The 12,089-nt window shown below is 42.3% G+C and overlaps 1 protein-coding gene across 2 annotated transcripts in view; it reads left to right on the forward strand.

The window, feature by feature from the left end:
• DGKI (diacylglycerol kinase iota) overlaps positions 1-12,089 on the forward strand; it is a 436,008-nt gene that overhangs the window by 15,827 nt on the left and 408,092 nt on the right. The window lies entirely within an intron of this gene.

Genomic DNA, 12,089 nt, shown 5'->3' on the forward strand with positions numbered 1-12,089 from the left:
TTTATTCTGACCATCAGTTCCTATCATGTTCAATAAGTATTTGTTGTAAATGCATGAGGGAAGCATGGAAGTACATGCCTGAACTTGACCTGTAATGTGGCTAACCTGGTTCTTAGAGGAAAAACCTTAGGAAGCTATGAAAAGAGCTTCAAGGACAGAGCAGAAGCCGCAGGAGAATCCGTGTGTTTGCGTGGATTCTCTCTGGTGCTTTGAACTGCTAGTATTGCACACAAGGGTGTTCTAAAAATAACCCAACTAATGTGCATCTTCTGTTGAAAGGAGTGAGATAATTCGTGAGGATGATGAAAGATGGAAAAGGAGAAAAGCTTTAGAAGATGAGAAATGAAATTCACAGACCTCAGTAGTCTGTGAAGCTTTTCCATGTACTGAGTGCTTTCTTTGGAGTCTTGATATTGAAAACTGGGGAAACGTACTTAAAATTAAAAAAAGCATCACTGGGAGAACATTGGGTTTTTCTCACCTATGTTTTATAGTGTAAGTCCCCTGGACAAAAGCTTGCCTATTTTATACGAATAGTTATGTAATACTCATTTGTTATATGTGCAAAACACTATTTCAAGTCCTTGTTGAGGAATCCAAAGTTGAATAATATATGATTTCTACCTTGCAGTTGTTTCAAGTTGTTTACCACTTATTGGGGAAATAAATAAAAAGTGTACTGAGTGGCTACTATGTGCCAAATACTATGCTAAGTGCTAGAAATAAAAGAGAAATAAGAATCTCTGTTACCAAGAATTATGGTCTGGTGAGGGAGAGAGACAGGGAATTGTCCTGTGATACTACAGGGTGATAAACACAGAGACAGAGGGATGCTCAGGCGAGCAGGGTAGGGGACCCCAGGAGGAAGGGCACTTCATCAGACTGAAGAGTGGAAGAGATTGGAGCAGGTGGTGGTTAAATGTGCTTTGAAGGAGGAAGAAGAGATAGGTAGGTGGAGAGGGGGATAAAAGGACTTGTTCATATCACTGATTCAATAGAGAAAACACCCTGAATGGCAAACTAGAAACAGAATTTTGAAACACAGTCCATTTGCTTCTAATCTCTTCTAAAAGCCCCCCAAATATATCATTTAACTTTTTTTGAAGGGGTGGAGTGCTTTAACAGTTTCCACTAGCCTAGAAGTCCACTCATAAAGGACCTTTACTAGGAGTTATAGCTACTCTGTATTTGTTAGACATCAGCAGCTCGAACAAAGGCAAAACATCAGGCATAAAGTGATGCTCATGATCAGATCTGGGCTTTAGAAACACAGAAGCGGGAGAGGTTAGTTCTGCTTGGGAGAAGTTTTCTTGGAGCATTGACTGTGAAGGGTTGGTAGGATTTCAACCAAGGAGGAGATGGGGTACGAGGAGGGAGAGTGTGGAAGACATCCAGGCAGCAGGAATAGTATGAGAAAGGACATGGTGGCAGAAATGTGTGATGTGTTTGTGCGTAATGTGAATTGTAGAATAATTTTGCTTCGAGCAGAGAGATGCAGAGTGGAAGATAAGGCAGGACAGAGAAGTTAAATGCTCATTATAGAGGACCTTGAATGCCATCAGGAGAATTTGGCTTTTGAATACAGGGCCACTGGAGGTTTTTGAGCAGAGAGGTGATGTTTTTTACCCAGTGTGGGAAAGTCCTTGTTCTCCCTGTAGCCATTGTCAGTTCCCCTGCTTCTGAAGCCATGGTTATTGATGCAAAAGCCATTGCTGCCGAAGTGACACCTCCGCCCTGCCCTGTTTCCAAACACTCCAGTGTGGACAAGAGCTTCCCTCCCTCCCCAGGTCATGAAGAGAGAAGGGAGACCCCTGTTCTCTCTGCAGTGGCCATGGTGGCGGAGAGCCAGGCTCTTCTCATGCCTCTGGGACAACAGGAGGTAGGGAGAATCTCCAGTCTCAGATGAGAATTTGGAAAAGACTGAGTAAGGAGAATGTGAGATGTCCCCAGAGTCTGGACATGAAACTCATTTTCACACAAAGTAGTGTAATAAATGGTGTTTAGATTTGATGCCATTCATTAATACTTTAGCAAAACAACATTGTCCTAAGTTCTGAACAGTTAAATACACAAAAAATTGGGGAGTATAGTTTGCCTCTGAGCCGGGAACTTTCTCTTTAAACTGTTTGCACAAACCCCCAAAATCACATCACTGGAATTTTTTAAAATCAAGTGGATAGTTTTTTTTTTTTTTAAATATTCCAATACCTGGAAATCACTGAAAAAATTAGTAGGTGGGAGAAACATGTGCTCTGAATTTATTAGAAAATAGTAGACGAGCAGTTTAAACGGTGTTCACTGTCAACGGGCTGTGTTACTGTCTACCACTATTATGTGAACAGAGATTGGCTGGACCAGTTAATAGAAACACAGATAATTTTGCAGCTAAGAATGATTTGCTTTCAGCTGCAAACTGCATACTCTTTTCAGACCTAATCTTTTGTAAACGGAGTGCAACGTTGTGGTGGAAAGTCAGTGTGACCAATTCTGTCTGCTGGCTTTCCTGCCTGTTCCTGAAGGATTAGGATGATGGCCGGCTTTTTCTCTGCGTTATGTACATTGCATTGCATTGTCTGAGAGCTGCCTCATGCCTGCATTTTGGAAAATGATCATTTTTCTCTATTTCCCATAAATGGATAGAAGAGAGAGAAACTTTGAGATCAAAGTAATACTAATGTGCAGGAAGAAAAAGAATCTTGGCTCAAGGCCACCCAGACTGGTGGTGAGCATCTCGGATCCACAGGTCCACATGACCTGCCAGATGTGGGCATACAACCTGCACACTAATTTCAGAATTAAGAGGTGAAAACTCTCTTTAACTGTTTTTCAACCAAATCCAGTTGTTAATAATGTAGAGACTACCAGGCAGTGTCATGATGCTATTCAGCAATCCTAAACTAAAATGCAAAACTTCTTATTTTTTTCCTTGTTACTTAATGTTTTATTTTAAATGAAAAATGTGATCCGCAGTTTTTTTCCTGATAGCCTTCATTCAAAAATGTTTACCCCTCACTGTCCTAGACTGACAAAGGCATAACAAACTCAGAGAATAAGTCTGTTAATGTGTCACTGCCTGCCTATGTTAGAAAATACTACTACCTACCTGTGTGTGTGTGTGTGTGTGTGTGTGTATGGCGCATGTGCTTGTGTGTGTAAATGGGGTTTGCTTGTTCGTGTGTTACTTGCTAACTCTCGGATAGGTCTCACTGTCACTAAGCCTCACTGTCCTCATCTAAAAAATGAGGCTGATGACACCCATTGCCCAGCATGGTGGTTGGGAATGAGTGGAAAGATGTATGCACTTTGTAAATCAAATAGCTGTATACCCATGCACGATATTGATTGCTATTGCACCACCATGCTGAATAACATGTATGCCATCCGTTGTGGAATAATGTGAAGACCCTATGAACATCCTCATTTATTTTCTATCCTTTTATTGGATTTTTTATTTCTTGTGATCATACTTTTAATTTCTAAGAGCTCTTTCTTATATTCTGAAGTTCCTTTTTATAGTGCTCTATTCTTGTTTCATGACTTTAATATTTTCTTTTCTTCACTGAGGATATTAATTACAATTTTTGGATGTTTTATTTAACCTACATTAATTCTGTTTTCTTCAAAAAATTTTCTTCTCTTTATGTTGGTATCTTTTCATGTTGGATACTATTCAAGTATCTGATAATCCAATAATATTCAAGAGAGAAGCCCCAAAAGACTGAATGGAAGCTGGGTGTGCATGTATGTGATTTGGATCATTAAGCTTCACTCTGGGGTCCTGGTTTGTTTTATTGATACAACCCTACACATCAATATTTTCTGTTCAGTTTCCTCAGAGAAGAATCTTCCACTTTCCTTTAAGAGGTTTACATCTGCTATGGGTCAGTTGTGTCCCCCTGAAGCTCATGTATTGAAACCTTAATCTCCATTATAACAGGGTTTAGATGGTGGGAAATCCAATTATGGTATTTGAAGGGTGGGGTCTTTAAGAGGTGATTAGATTGTGAGGACCATGCCCTAGTGAGTGGATTGATCCTTTCATGGAGTAATGGGTTGATGGTTTAATGGGTGGTCATGGATGTGGTTCCGATGCCTTCACAGGGAGACTGAGTGAGCAGGTTAGGTTTCTTGCTCAGCCCATTCTCACCATGTGGCACCCTGTGTCTCTGTAGAAGAAGGCCTTCACCAGATGCGTTCCCTGGACTTTGGACTTCCCAGCCTCCAAAACTGTAAGACATAAATTTTGTTTGTTTATAAATCACCCAGTTTCAGGTATTCTGTTATAAGCAATGGAAATAGATAAATACAGCATCTAACTATCTTTTCTCTGAGGCTGAATTTTATAATTTAATATATAGACTTTCATTTGATCTCTCTGCTTTTAGCAGAGAGTCTCACACTCAAACCCAGTTTGTGGGTAGTGTCTTCTAGTTCCTTTCTGGTTTAGATTTTTTTAGAAACTAAATCTTCAGTCTCATGGCTGTGTGTGGTGGGAGAAGCCACAGATCGTTCATAATGGGGGTCTAACTCCTCTATAAAGAATTCTTTCTGATTTGGGCCCCTTCTCACAGAATGTGCTCACATTCCGTGGTACATGGTGCCTCCAATTCCTGAGCTTTTCTGGAACTGTGGTGTGAATCTGCCTTTCTTGTTTGCTTTTTCCTCCTAATACACTTAGTTTCCAGATTTCTCTACCCTGACTGCATTCAGTTCACTCTCCAGGTTCCGCAAATTTTGTTGTCATCTCTTTTACCGTCATCACTCCTGTTTTCTTTGTTCTTGTGACATTATGTCTTTTATTTCCTTGACTTAAATTTTAGTGGGAGTCTGTGCAGGGAGTTGGGATAAAGGTATGTGTCCACCTCACCATACTGAACTGGAAGTCGCTCATTCTGTTTTTCCTTAGTGAGAACAATAGAACATTTAACATATTCGTGTATTTCTTTAGAATTTTTCAACAGACAATAATGTTTTTAGTGCATTTTACTTCTAGAGGACTTTTAAGAATTTCATAGGCATTTTATCTTTCCCTACTCTGTGTCTGTGGCAAGGGGGGATGGGTAATTTTATGTCATTTTTCAAGCATCCAAGTAGAAGAGGTACTTCCTGTGACTTCCTTCAGCCACAGTTGCAGTCACTCAGCTCTCCGTTTGCCTTGCAGCCATTAACTAGTGTTAGAACGTCCCTTTGACTCTCAGCCCCTCCTAACCTTCAGCCATTGTTTTCTGCCAGAAACAACGCTCTTCTCTGCAGCCCGTGTCTCCTGGTCTTCTGGGAAGCCCTGAGACTTGTCATTTTCCTAGCAGCTCAGATGCCATTCTCCCCAGACACCCAGAGTTCATTTAGCACCAACGAGGTGCTCAGTCTGGGATTTCTAACGGACTGTCGGACTGTCACTGGGGAGAGGCTGTTGCTAATAAAGTGCAAATTGGCAGCAGCTGAGGAGGGGCTGCTCTCTCCAGGCTCAGCCCCAGGGGTGGGGCGGACTGCTATGACACTTTCAGAGGACTGGTGACTCCTCACCCTTTGGCAAATCCTGATCCCTGGCTGGGGGACATCATTGACCCGTGCCGGAAGGCTGGTCTGGGCTCCACCACCTCTCCCCTGGAGCTGCTGCCAGCCAGCTAATCTCTTGGCTGGTTTTCCTGGCTGTCTTTCCTTGCAAGTAGGAGAGGCCATGATCAGTCATGGCACTTTTCCAGACATTGGAGAGACAGCCAGGAAGACACACAGTCCCCAGAGACACTTCCTTTGGGATTGGTATGCTGGAGGTTCAGAGGTCGGGGGTCTGGTGGTGAAAGTGTGGTAACAGTAGCAACTGTCAGGACAAGGGAGCACATGCTTTGCCCCTGGGCGTTTGTGACCAGTCGTGCATGGAACAGAGTCTCCTTCATTAAACTGTTCACCCGAGTGCTCTCCTTAGCTGCTTTCTATGCTCCTGGAAGATTCAACCCTCCCACGGCTTTTTCACCTGCAAGTGTCCCCACCAGAGCTGTGGCAGAGCTGTGGGTGGGAGGAACCAGAAACTATGTTCTGGTGCAGAGAAAATGGAAGGAAGTAGGTGGATGAAGGATGTGCTGTAGATGGTTAAGTGGCTCTCTGGGTCCTGGTCTGACAAAGTGTGCTGATTGAGGCCACCTGGCATGTAATCCATGTGACCCTTTGGGTAATCTTGAGCAAATCTCTGAAATTCCCTGTCTTTAGCACCCTTTGTGTTTTCTTCTATTTCTCTTTATCTCATTTTGTCTAATTTTTAAAGAGCTTACTAATGCCAGCCTAGATGCAAGGATGATAGAAAATGAATGAAACACAGTCCCTATCTTCAAGGAACTCACCTTCTACTGGAAGATGATGGACATCTAAACAACATAGATTTATACTTGATGGGAACTGCACGATGTCAAAGTGAAAAGTGTCACAGGACAATGGAGAAAGGGGTGGTAATGCTTTCAGAGAGTCAGGGAATGTTTTATGGTGATGGTGACATTTAGACTGGTTGTTGAAGACTGATGATGTAGGTGGACAAAGAATGGAGGTGTGTCTAAGAGAGGTGACATCACAGTCATGGAGGTTTTCTGTAAAAGGCAAGTTGTTTGTTGATACTAGACTGCTGGTGCAGGATGGACTGGCAGGCCATGGGCTGGCCGTAGACAGGTCAGATGAAGGAGGGTGTCTCTTGCCACACAAATGTGGCCCTCACCCTACTGGCGAAGGGCATTTGCGGTGGACTGTATGGAGAACTGTGATAATCTGCTGAATGAATGGGCTGGGCTGCAATTCTTGGATTCTTTGTGTGGGTATGAAGATGTGGGTCTAGGAACACAGCTTTGTTGAGGAGTGTTATCTGGTGTAACATCTGCAAGTAGGTGTTTAAATGTAGGTTGTATTCCATAGCTATATGAAGAGGTAACATCAAGCAGGGAGTGGAGCAGTGGGTTCCGAGTGAGGCTGGAGTTTATCCGAGTCTTGTTTCAGTCTTTAATCATGCCTTCCACATGGCTCAAGCACTTGATCTGTCTGTGCTTTAGGGTCACCACTGGTAAAATGGAAATTTTTACTTCTGTACAGCTGGGAGAGTTTTTTGGAGAAGCTTTATTTGATAATGACTTTGCTGTTGTTTAAGGCATTTGAGGGGGAAAAAAGTTATTTTAAAGTTCAACATTATTCCTAATGGTATTATGAACTATCAACAAACATAGCAATAAAAGAAGTTATCTGTGCATTGATTTCTGTGTAATGCACTTGTACTGAGTTTTCCCTGAGTTTTGATTCATACTTGGAGTAGGAATCTGGTGGGAGTTGGGGTGGGGAGATGGGAATATGTACAAAAAACAGCGTCGGAGAAATGACCTTAGTGAACTGTACAGACATGCAAAGCTTTAGCTGAATGTTCCAGCTGGGCCATTTTAGGAATGTGCTTGTGTGGTTGATGACACATTCCTGGACTCCTAAGTGTTAGTTTATGCTTGTTGAACTTTCAGCCCAAGGGATTATTATTTTCTGGAACCGCAGGATGAACATTTTGGCCCCACTCCAGAGTAGTTCCCAATCTCTGAGTTGCTTGCTTTCTTTTGAGTTGGGTGTATTTTCTTCAGTTTTGTCTTAGAATGTTTTTAGCTTGGTAGCCTGCCATCTCCTCTGCAGCTAGCTCATCTTTGTAACCAAAGGAATAAACAATTTCTATATGGTTCTCGTGCTCTGAGACAATGTCATTAGTGGTGTGACGGCCAAATATGGGTAAGGCCAAGAAGAATATTCAAAATATGGAACAACTGGTAAGGTGTGAGCATGGACACTGGGTGTGGATAGCTGGTAATTTCATACCAGTGCGTACTGTCTGATGTTAGACCTGCTGTGTCTAAAGAGGCCTGGGACACACAGAAACAAATAAATCTTAGAGACCGAGCAAGAGAGGTATGAGAAGGTAACTTGGCGCATTGATTCCACTCAGACACACAGTTTGGGTTTCCTGCATTCTTAAGACTCTTAGCATTGAGATAATCCACTGGTACCTGCAGGTTGGCTTTCCAGTGGGAGTGATGGTCGGCATGAACTGAACGTCCTTACATCTGGTATCTGAGGCTTTTACTGATCACGGATGAAATGACGACCATGGTCTGTGACTTTAGGACTGTATTGGGATCTGGGGAGTCACAAATTCAACAGCATATAATATTTACTTTGTCCTATACAAATGAGTAAAATACTTATTAGAAAGTTTTTTTTTTTCTTCCTGATTCTGAACTCTAATAACACTTTGTTACTTATCTTATGTCTCTGGTCACTTTTAGTATTATTTAAGAGTTATGTCTGTAAATATCTGTGGCCTCTAAACAATCGCACAATCCTCAAGGGCATAGCAATTAATTCATTCAACAAACATTTATTAAGCACCTAGTGTGTTTCAAGCACTTAGTGTGTATTATAGGCACCAAACACAAATGCGTTGACAATGAGACACTTTGAGTTGAGTACAAAAGGATGAAGAGGAATTGTTCAGTTGATAAAGGATGGGAAGGGCTTTCTACAAGGGCTGAGAGATCCGCATGAGCAAAGACACAGCTGTGGGGAATGACTTGGCTGTATAGAAAATGAAAAGTGAGTTGGTAATCCACGAATGTAAAGTGATAGGTTGGGTCAGGAAATAAGGCCAGAGCAGTAACAATGTTATCACTTAAATTGTCATTTCAGAGTTATTCAATAAGAAGGAGATTTTGTGACAACTCATGGGATGCTACTGGCATCTAGTGGTTAGAGGTCAGGGTGCTGATGAGCACCCTACAATGCACAGGACAGCCCCTACAACAAAGAATGATTTGGTTCAAAATGTTACTGGTGCCGAGGTTGAGAAAGCCTTCTTTATCTTTTCATATTTGGCTTGTATCATTCAAGTCTTAGCTCAAAAGTCACTTCTTCAGTGGCTGCCTTTCCCACCCCCAGCTCTCATAGAAACATTTGCCTCTCCTTCTGTCACTCTCTATAATGTAAGCCTATTTTATTGTCTTCATATCTTTTGATCCTATCTGATGGTAATTATGTATTTGTTTATTTTTATTATCTGTCTCTCCTCTCTACAATATAAACACCATGAGGTCTTTGACTTGTTCACTTGTTGTATCCTAGATTCTGGAATAGTGTGGGGCACACAGGCAAATGCTCACAGAAGTCTGATATGTGGGAGTTCTGGGTGGAAGAATGTAGTAACGTGGATATAGAGTCTGTGGTGCTGAGATAAGAACTGTTTACACTTATTTTTACTATTGATACCAGGCACTGCCCTAGGGATTTTACATGTATTAGTTCATTTAATCCCCCAAATAAGCCCAGATGTAGGCATTATGATTAGTCTCCATTAGTCTCATTCTACATATGAGTAGACTGAGAAAGAGAGGTTAAGTATTTTTTCAAGATATACATCCAGCAAGGGTCAGTGCTGGAGAGAGATAATACCTCAGGTAGTCTTTGTGTATTCACACAGGCTCTTTATGGCTATTAGTCTGAGAATATGCTGGGCAGTGGGTGAGTAGGGGACTTGTGAATTGGATTTGAGGGGTTTCAGACAATGGACCCCAAACAGAGATACCAGCGGGATGAGGCAGTCAGATAGAAATCAGGAGGGCGGGTAGTTGGGGACCCAGAAGATCTCATCATGAAAAGAATGGTGCCTTGTGGGAGCTGGAATGTGCTACCTTGGTGAGGCAAACGCTCCAGTCTCCTCTACACCCAGCCAAGACTAGTTCCAGTTGGGACAGCATGTAGATGAGGATTGGAGCAGTATCCCAGGGCTGCCATATTAGGTCTGAACCTGGAAAGACAGAGTCTTGATGTTTTCTCTTGTGTCATGGGGGTTTGGCACCCTTGTCTAAGTTGGGTTTCCAGAAGCTGGATCTGGCATGGGACTGGCTGGAACTGATGTCTAGCAGTGGAGGATGCAGGAAGGGAGATTTCCAGTCTGAGTTCCAGGTGCAGCTATTCTGGAAACAAGGGCTTAAGCGAGTTTGTAAAACAGATAGGTTGTAAGAATAGGGTTGAGAGGTAATGTAAGGCTTGGAGAGTACCTGTGAGAAGATTATGCAGAGGAAGAGGCCTTTTATCAGGAGGCCCTGGGCCCTGAAGGTTGATGCTGAGGTTGTATTGAAAGCGGAGGGTTATTGCCATCTTATGGCTAGTTTAGGCAGCCACGGAGAAGTTCTAGATGAGGGAGAGCCTTTTTCAGATTTGCCTTTCAATAGGTAATTCAAATGACTGGATGGAGAATGGGTCAATAGAGATACTAGTGCCAGTCTAGGTGAGAGAAAATGGACAAGGGCAGAGCTAGGAGACGGAGGGATGGAGGCAATATTTAGAATATTTAGAATTTAAAACTAAGAGGATGTACTGATTAAGGGAATGTGTGCTATACTGGGGATGAAGGAAGGATCAAGGATGACTGCCGTGTTTCCAGTTTGGTTGCTTAAATGACGCTCAGTTACAGAGGAGCAGATGATGAACTACCCTGGATGGGGAAGATAATGAACGAAATGTTGGTCCTATGGCATTCGGGGCATCTGTGAGCCATTAGGATGAAGGTGGCCCATGGGAAAGGGATTCTGACGTTCATGGGGTTGGTTTAGGCTGAACGTGTGGATTTTGCAATAGGAACTGAAGTCCTGAGAGCAGACGTGATTATGTAGGGACAGTCTGTTGATGAGAAGCAGAGGACCTAGGGAACACTCTGAAGTCACACCAGTATGCAGGGCCCACAAGAAGGAGCCTGTAATGGAAACAGAAAGAGCAGCAGACTCACATCTCAGGGTCTCCATTGTATGCAAGCTTCTGTCTCAAGTCTCTGCTCTCCCTTGGAGAGTTAACTTTTTCTCTGTTCTACCACTCTGTTTTGTATTTTCAGTGTGATAACTGACAGCGTAGAGGTGTTAGACAGTAGTGTTATGAGTATAACTCAAGCCCTTAAGCTTCTTTAGGCCTTAGATCCTCATCTTTGCTCATTTCATGCCCCTAGTTTGAGCGTCGGTGGCTCACATCTAGTAGGTTTGCAATAAATACTTAGATGATATTGAACACATGAATTAGAAAATGTTTATTGGGAGAATGAATATACCATTTCCTTAGAATGTTTGTTTCTAAACTATATCAGGAGAAATTTGTAGACCAGTTAGCTTTTTTTGTTGTTGCTGTTTTTTCTATTTCAAAATAGACTAACCCCCTGACTTCTTAAGCAAGCCGTTTAGCTAATTTCTGAAAGGGCACAGCTAGATCAGTACCAAAGTCACGTGCAGAAGCTAGACCAACAACTCAAACAAGACGATTTCCTGAGAGCCATCAGATGTGCTGGCTTCACATATGGAGGACAAAGCTCTCATGTTCCCCTGCTCTCAGGTGACGTGCAGTGGTTTCTCATCTACAGCTGCTGCAGGGGGAAAGAGGGATGGCATTTTGAAAGATTCAGGGGAAGGAATCCAGATTCTATAAATACCCAAGAAATGTAACAATAAAACCAATAATTCTACTTTTATAAACCGAAGGCCCATGCTATTTAGTACTGTTTTTTACTGGAAGCAAAAAGAGAGCAAATCTTTTGGGTAATTAATTATTGATATTTCCATGTTTACAGCAGTATTCAGGCTAGCTAAGGAGAAGTGTAATCTTCCATTGTCCAAACTCGGAGATGTCTTGAGTAATCCAGAGCCAGGAAATTGCTGTCCTTGGAGTTTGTGTGTGTGTGTGTGTGTGTGTGTGTGTGTATAAAGTTTGTATACCTATTTGACCTAAAACCAGTACACCATTTTTGTTTTTAAATATATGTGATACACCTACATAGTTTGTCTACCTCTGGAATATTTGTAGACTCAGATTCATCTCTATACTTGTTCTCTGGGGAGGTGTATAATATTTAATAACACTTACAGAGTCTGGGCTGTTTCTTAGTCTCACTGCAAACCTCAGTTTGTGTGTAGGTTGCTTGGAGCAGCTCAAGTCTCTGTAGTCAGAGAAGCTGGGAGTTGTGAAATGCTCAAGAGTACAAGAGATTCAACCCCTTCTAAGAGGGGTGGAGTTAATGGTGGAATTTAACCCTTTGGGGCATTCCCCCA

The sequence above is a fragment of the Cynocephalus volans genome, chromosome 6 (genome assembly GCF_027409185.1).
Source record: "Cynocephalus volans isolate mCynVol1 chromosome 6, mCynVol1.pri, whole genome shotgun sequence".
Classification (NCBI taxonomy): Eukaryota; Metazoa; Chordata; class Mammalia; order Dermoptera; family Cynocephalidae; genus Cynocephalus; species Cynocephalus volans.